The sequence below is a fragment of the Vicia villosa genome, unplaced genomic scaffold (genome assembly GCF_029867415.1).
Source record: "Vicia villosa cultivar HV-30 ecotype Madison, WI unplaced genomic scaffold, Vvil1.0 ctg.000101F_1_1_3, whole genome shotgun sequence".
NCBI lineage: Eukaryota > Viridiplantae > Streptophyta > Magnoliopsida > Fabales > Fabaceae > Vicia > Vicia villosa.
The window spans coordinates 476,220-484,875 of NW_026705013.1; the positions used below are offsets into that span (position 1 = coordinate 476,220).

At 31.3% G+C, this 8,656-nt stretch overlaps 1 long non-coding RNA gene across 1 annotated transcript; it reads right to left on the reverse strand.

Annotated features, from left to right (window-relative positions):
- Positions 1-1,891: 1,891 nt before the first annotated feature.
- On the reverse strand, positions 1,892-3,379 carry LOC131624088 (uncharacterized). The gene is made up of 4 exons (XR_009290450.1): positions 3,201-3,379; positions 2,650-3,094; positions 2,310-2,369; positions 1,892-2,076 (listed from the first exon to the last, which is right to left on the reverse strand). It is a non-coding gene; the product is annotated as an uncharacterized LOC131624088 (long non-coding RNA).
- Between the last annotated feature and the right edge of the window lie 5,277 nt (positions 3,380-8,656).

The following is an 8,656-nucleotide window of genomic DNA, read 5'->3' on the forward strand; positions in this document are numbered from 1 at the left end:
TCTAATTGGTTTTCACTGATTCAATAATATACACGATCCAACAATCAAACCAGACCGATCTTACAATTTCCAGTTCGACCGACTAGTTCAATTCAATTTTTAAAACACTGCTTATTTTTTAAGTTTTTTTTTTTTTTTACTATGTTCTAATTTTTTTCAATCCAATTTTTAAAACACTGCTTGATCCTTTAAATTATTTATTTTATTCTACAACATGATTTCTAATATTTATAACATGACTGAAGTTTCATAAATTAAAGAAAAATAAAATAGGAGATCAGAATGTCTTAAAAAATATATTTTTTTTAAGGATGTCAAGCTAGAATGTTCACAAAGCGACATCAACTGATCAGAATAATTCATTTGCAATTATCTGAATTTTTTATTTATTTAAGTCATTTTTTATTTTAATTTGTCTTAAAAAAGCACGAGAAAATAATGAATAATTCATAAGCCAGACGATTAATAAATAAATAATCATCCATGCAATTAAAAGAAAGGGGAGGTTGTGATGTACAGCAATTAAGTTACACAATATCATCTTATCGAAAAGAAAAGAAAAAAAAGTTATACAGTATCAAAAAATTCTAATAGAAGATACAATACAATTTACTTACAAATCAATTTTGATTAAAAACCAATTTAAACCGGTTTTGATCCAAATTAAAACCAATTTGCATTTTTAAATTGGGTTTTATAAAAAATTAATAACAAACCCGTGCGTTCGCACGGGTTCTAGTACGGGACGCGCATTTGTTTCAAATGTATATTTTTTAATAAAAAATGTTTGGTTATCCGTAAAAAATTAATAATGAATATATGATTAATAAAATAAATATTTTGCTAAGTAACTTCATGTCCCGTTAATAATCAATATTTTGATCAATAACTTATGTCTCCGTGTACAAATATTATTTTTGTTTAGGTATCGTTATCAAAAATATCTGGATCAATATTAAATTTTCGTATATAAAAATATTTAGATCAATAATAATTTTTTTTCCGTATATCATTTTTGATCAAAAATATTTAAATCATAAATTCTATTTTTTATATAAAAATAATTAGATTAATACTTCGTTATCTTAGCGGGAAGCGCATTTGTTTCAGATGTATATTTTTTTAATAGAAAAATGTCTGGTACTTGTGAAAAAATAATAATTAAATATATAAAAAAAATATCTGATCTCTGTGAAAGAATAATAATTAAATATATAAAAAAATGTCTAGTACTCGTGCGTCGCACGGGTAGTGATATTATACACACGCTTTTGTTTTTAAAATGTAATAAAATAATAAAAAAATGAAATGGAAAAAAGACAAAATTTTCTTAAAGAGATAATAAATTTATTTCAATATTTTATTCCGTATATAAATATATTTTAACTAACAAAATAATTATTTTAAAATGTAATAAAAATCTAAATATGTAAAACAAAATTGTTTTACCTAAAAAATTAAAAAAAATTGACATTTTGACACTTATCACCATTTAATATTAGAATTTGAAATTGTCAATATTCTTCTAATTTATTGTATTTGTTTTGTTTAGTATGCTAAAGTAATAACTACTTTCACATTATTTTATTCTGATTAATTAGTATAAGAGATTTTCAATGTGAGGTAGTAATTGGAGAATTTGTCTAAATAACTTCAAGCCTTTTTCATTCTTTTCCTATGCCCATAAAAATATTCAGACAAGTTCAAGCCTTTAGATAATTTTCACATAGGAGAATTTGTCTAAATAAGTAGTACCTAATAATCAAATTAATTAAGAAGAAAAGTAGCAATACATGGTGTAAATGCTAGAGTATAGCTATCAGCATTAAGCATTGACAGAGTATACATTAAAAGAATCTCACTAAAATAACAACAATTCAATATTAGACATATAAATAAATATATATACTGCTCCAATCATAGGTAGTAAGTAGTACAACAACCCATTGCCATAATCATTATCTTCAGAACATGAAATGGAAGAATATCCTCTTGACAGACTTCTTTTATCAGGTATATCACTCTCCTTCGCTTGGTTTGTCACCGGGGGGACCCAAATTGCCAATCCAACAGTCCCTTGAGAAGTTTCGCAAACATATATATATATATATATATATATATATATATATATATATATATATATATATATATATATATATATATATATATATATATATATTTATAAAAGTTGAAAATATCAATTAAGAAATTCTAATGTTAATAAAAGATATGGTAACCATCAATGACACTATGGAAAAACACACACACACCAAACAGAGCAAATTTGTTAGAGAATTTTATTGGAATACCTTGTTAAGAATAGTCAAAGGAACATTAGGAACAGATGCTAGTGTAGCAGCCATTCCAACCTGCAGAAGTTAAAGCAACTCGTAGTTATCTTAATTAGCATCAAGCAAATCAGCCTTATTAAAAAGTATAGTCAAATAGTGGCTACAACAGCGCCGCTATACTGTAGAGGAAATTTAACAGAACTTCTATTGCTCTGTGATATGTGATTTATAATAAATTATAGTGAAATAGTGGCTACATAAAATGAATCATTATAAGGACTTCTTTCATTGTAAAACAGAAAATGAATCTGATGCGAACCACACACATAAAAAGCTCAACAAAGATATAAAATAGTACCAGCGGCATATTTCAAGTCGTACTCGGGCACTGTAAAAGCTGATTCGGTTCCCTGTATGACAAACCACAATGACTAAGAAGACAAACGTTGGCTTTAGGGACAACATTAAAACTAAGAAGACAAGCCACAATGACAGGAATCCCCGACATGGCTTCGTTAACAACGTCAGCTTTAGGGACAGTTTCTTGCCATAGAGAATGTCTTTTATCCTGTTTATGTTTGTCAATTCGATAAAAAAGTCGGTGATGGTCGTAACCTGATTCAGCTTCAGTTATTGCAGTTGCACCCTTCATACAAATTTAAAAAGGCTGCACAGAAGCTCCCTTCATACAAAGCAGGCTGCACGGAAGCTCCCTTTGAATACATCTTTACACAAATGCTTCACAGAAGCTCCCTTTGTATACACCTTCTGCAATATTGTGAATAACAACCATTGTGACACACCTAAATTGAAGAGGAAAGAAAAGAAAAACTAAGTTTCACTAAACATATGCAGTAAAAGATTTCACATATATATGATTATGAACCACGAAATAAAAACGATATTAACTTATCTCGGTCAATGCCAGGAAAATCCAGTGCAATGAGAGCCACCAAACCCATGTGAAACATATGTTCCACTATAGATTTAGGTTCCTGTACGTCTTTCCGCAACCGTCCTGCTCATTTTGTTGTCTGTTCCATTTCACATTCAGACCAAATAACTCATTGCACCGGATTTATTAGTCAGCACGGCAGGGACGGATCCAGACATTATATATTGGTGTGGCTAAACATGAAAATGTGACTTAAATTATTATAAAAAATTGCCAATTTAAACTGGCGGTCAAGTCCGATAAAAACAAAAAAAAAATCAATAGTTTTAAAATTTTTGCAGTCAAAACTGGTAAAAAATGGAAAACCTGCCGTTTTAAAAAACTGACCGTTTAAATGCTTACTTTTTTTCTCAGACAAAATGACATCGTTTTGATAATTTTTTTAAAAAAAATAAAATTAAAATATAAATAGACGTTGTGCAAAATTTATTTAGGATAATTTTTTTCTTTGCAATTAAATTTATTAGACATTGCAATATTTTATTGTATTATTTTGTATTTTGTACTATTTTGTTGTGTGTGATAATTATATTTAAAATTTAAATTTAAAAAATAAATTTATAAATTTTAAATTTTTGAATTTTTTAAAGTCTCGTGATTTTTTTTAGAGAAAATTCATTTGGTTTGACGGATTTATTAACTATATAATTTTATTATAGATGTTGTTTTATTTGACTGAATTATGTAATTAATCAGATTTAATAATGCAGTTCAACCAGTGATACAGTAATTTCTCCGTTTTAATGACCGGTTTAATTTTTAAAATACTGATGGTGAAGTTTGAGGGGGAGAAAAAATATAAAATTGTAAAAGAAGAAATTTAAAGAAAAAATAGTCAAGTTAATATTTTATTTTTAATTTAAAAATATTATATAATACATAAATATGAAAAAAATTTAAAAATTTTGGTGTGGCTATAGCCACACATTGCCTCAACTTAGATCCGCCCCTGCAGCACGGTAACTGCAACAAAATTAATATCGGACGAGCAACAACATGAAATATACAGAAAGAACATATGCGGTTTCTTCTTACTCATGCAGTTTCATTAATACGAAATTAAAGTTGAGAATATATATACCAATGTTTAGTTCCAAGAGGAGTATAATATTACTACCTTTATAAGAATGTTTATTCACATAGTAAAGTATATACTAAATATCAGTGATTGCACATTATTGTAATACAAACAACTACACACATTACAAACCATACATGCTCACATTTAAGAACTGCTAGTACCGATAAATTGATGTGTGGTTTTTATCTTTCCCAGTTATTATGTCACTGGTAGTTCTTCTATTGTTTTCCACTTTAGCACCCCCATAAAGCCAATGAACCAAAGTATATGTCATTTTTCAATCAGTAGCCAAGTAGCACATAAAACTTTATATCAATCATGATTAAGTCAAATTATCTCAACTTGTCTGTGTTGCTAATTTATATGGATCAGGACACTAAACTAAAGTTTGTTATAACTGTTACATGTCGTAAGACCTAACCTTTCATCCAATCTTATAATTTCCCAATTACCAAATTCATGATAATGTACTCCAAGAAGCAATCTTGCACCATCAACTAATAGCAAGTGAAATAAAATTAGAAAAAATAGAAATCAACCCACACATCTGAATGAATATACAAATGGCATAGAGGATAGCACCTACTTTGATTCCATCCATAACCTTTTGACCATTTTGAAGGTTTGAGATATGTTAAAAAAACACAGAATTATGCAACAGGATCTTCATACCGAATCAGTGGCAACACAATTGAGAATATGTTGAAACATTATTCCTTTGTTTAGTTTACTAATATTAGGAAAAATTAAAGTACATTAAAAGGTTAAAAAGATACCTGTAATTGAACTACATTAATCATAGGCTGAAGACAAATCCTCAACCTGTGGAACTTCAATTGTCCTACAAGATTTACCAGGGCATACCGAAGCAGCATCCCTTTCTGAACACATAACTATCAGACGACCTCTACGGGCATGTGTCATACCCCAAAATTTACCTCCCACACCTCTCTCATAACAAGGGCCAAGTTCAAATCTCAAGACATGGCTCACTCAAATGATCCAGATAATTCACAGTCAACTGATTCAAACTGGAAGGTCAACTAATATCAAAGCATGATTCAAACCATGATCATTGGGCAAACATCAAGTATAGGGTGCATAATCATCATTTGATCAAGAATTGATCACGATTCCATTAATAGAAACTCAGAGATGAACAAATATAAAAAGGTTCAAATTAGGGTTTCTTCAGGAGAAAGTCAACCCAACTTTGACTGGGCATAACTTTCACATGGAACATCAGAAATTCCCCACTCAAAGCCTATTTTGAAGGAAATTGGATTCTCTACAATTTTGTGTCTCACAAGCCAGGGCTAGAAATGCTTCATTTAAGAGATACAAAGCAAAAGATTACAGGTCATTTTCAGGCATCCTTCAAAAGCAGTTTTTTGTCAGAGAAGGTATGATCAAGATAAAAGCTTCAAATGAGAAATATGTTCCAAAGTGGCTTGTAGAGTACCTCTTGAGGTTTCCAAAAAGTATTAGAACACCCTCATAGCTTAAAAAATGAAGGAGATATGCTTGATCAAAGTCAGGTGATTTTTGGAGGCAAAATGTGAAAAAGTAGGGTTCAAATTAAAGAATTTTGCTAATGGGCCTATGTTTTTATGGTACAAACTTGATCCACAAGCCATTAGCTTGTCCAAAACAAAAGGGCACGAAATTTATCATATTAAGTGATTTAATATATTTTTTTTTAATTCATTTTTTATGATTTAATTAAGTATAAAATCAAATATTGTGTTAAAATATTGGTATAGGCCAAATCCAATCAATATTTAAGGCAAAATATAATATAATTTCGTGCATATTGATTGGAGGAAGAAATCAACACAATATTTGGACCAAAATAGTAGCTTGGGATTCAAGAAACAAATCAAATTTCCTAACTATGGCAAGATTTGATTTAAGAGATTCTAGGGCTTCTCTTTTAACCTAATCCATTCTAGTATAAGTAGGAAACATAAGGGATCAAATTAGGGGACGAAAAATTCTGCAGAAGGGAACCTTGCAAGAACTCAAAAATCCTCCAAAAGTGTGAACTCGGTTTTGGAGATCTAGGAGGTTTCAGCAAGGATTAAAGGTTGCAAAAGATTCATCGAGGAATTCTGAACGTGTCTGGATCAATACGCTGCTTCAACACCCCCAGAATTACCTCATATTTGCCAAGGTAAGTCGCTTCAAAAATCCCTTCGATCTGGACAATACAAGCATCTACATTAGAATCTAATTGCATATTATTGTTTGGTTCAATGCACCGATCGTTTCTGGACTTGTTTTGTGGAGTTTATGTGCTTTAATTGTGTTCTGCCATTGATGCCCGATTTGAGTTTTTAGGGTTTAAAAAGGGGGCTTTACGTTAGAAGTGAAATTAGGACGAATTGAGGGTACATGCATGTTCGCAAGGTTGGGACGAAGCGTTTAGAGGGGGTGCGAAATATTTATTGAAGAGTATATGCTAATCGCTATTTTCCAGGACTAATGGCTACGAACAGATTCGTAGCAAAATCATAGCTAAGTTTTGCAGGTATTTGCAGGCTGGTTGGGGACGATGATGATGTGTCCCTGCGTAACTGGCCAGTTCAAAGTTTCGCGCGCATTTCCATGTTATGCGTTTTGTTTTTTCATGTAGTGTGGTGGAAGCGTTTCTAAAACGCGTGCTGGCTTTAGTTGAGTTGGTTAGTGGAGAAAATGGTGAGGGGGAGGTCATGGGTTCGAGCCTTCCCCCAGACATATATTTTTCTGAAATTTTCTTATGTGATCCCATGTGCCTTAGCCTCATACCTGCGTCATACACCCTCAGATCCTCACCATAGGATCTTCCCCTGACCAGATCCAGCGCTAAATAATCAAGTATCCATACCATGGTCCCTCATGAATATCATATTGAATCATAATCTCAATAAAACCTAATTTCTTTTAATTATTTGTTTATTTTAAATTAAAATACTTATTTTAATATATATTAATTATGTTATAATTATTTTTTAATAAAAATAAATACATGATAATTATATTAAAATTTTTAATTTGTTATTCGTGCCGATTAAATCGATTGATCGCTGTAGTTAACAATAATTTTAATTAAAATACTATTAAATTAAAATAAGAATCAAACTATATTCGATTAAATGGCTGCAATCATCTTATTGATTGTGGTGATTAATCCTGCCTCGTTCTATAATTAATCTGTTATTATTTGTGGCCGTATTAACCGGTTATGAGAGGTAACAGTATAAAATAAAATTCATAAAATAATAAAATACAATAAGTCATTATTAGTGATAATCGAATCAATCGGTTTGAATTGGTAATGATGCAAACCCTTAATCTTTTAATTATGGTGATCAAACCTATTGATCATTGCGGTTAATTGTGCCAAATCAGGGTTGTACGCCCAAACCCTAAAATAATTCTAAAATCCATTCAAAATTACAAAATCATCAAACTACGATAGGCCATTCAAAAAGCCTCTAAAAAACACATCTCTAATCAAATTCAATTCTAATGGCGTACAACCCCCCCGAACTACGTAGACTCTGATCCTCCCTAAGGAGGTACGTAGGCACTTGGCAACAAGGCGAGTACCCCCTCTTCAAAATCTTAATCATCTCATTAAAATTCTGTTTGCCACATTTCTTTACAAACCCTGCCATGCAACCCTAATCTTTGATATATTAGCCTTTAGGAAAGGGCTGAGGGTGCCTAACACCTTCCCTCAGCCTGATTATAATAACTTACCCTCAATCTCTATACTACGTAGGGTTTCCTATTCGCCCTTCAGAATAGGTGGCGACTCTCTAAGTAAAATTTTAGGCAGGTTGCTACAGCTGGCGACTCTGCTGGGGACAACACTATTAGGTTAATTATTATGCTCCTAAGGCTTGAGTGGGTTTAGGTTTATGGTTTGTGGTTTAGGGTTTGTGGCGCATTTTAGGGTTGGCAAATTGCCACATTTAGGGTTTGGGGGGAGGTTTATCTTTTAATGAATATTAAATTATTTATTTGTTTATTTGTTTTATGTTTTTATCTGCCTGAAAATATTTGCCTTTTATTATTATATATTTTGCTCTATTTTCATGTCGGTTAAACCTTAAGTGTGGGAGTTAACTTTGAGACCAAAAGGGGACATGAATCGCCTTACGAATCTCACTGATAACTCCACTCGGAGTGGGTTAGGTATTTGGAAAGGTCCAAAACGAAGCTTGACTTTGTGGAGGGCTGGACTGGATACTTAGCTGATCTCTCCGGGAACCTACCCCAAAAATTCGAACCTCATGGATAAAATGAGTTGTTCCAAAATCCGAAGAGACGAAAAAAGTCTCG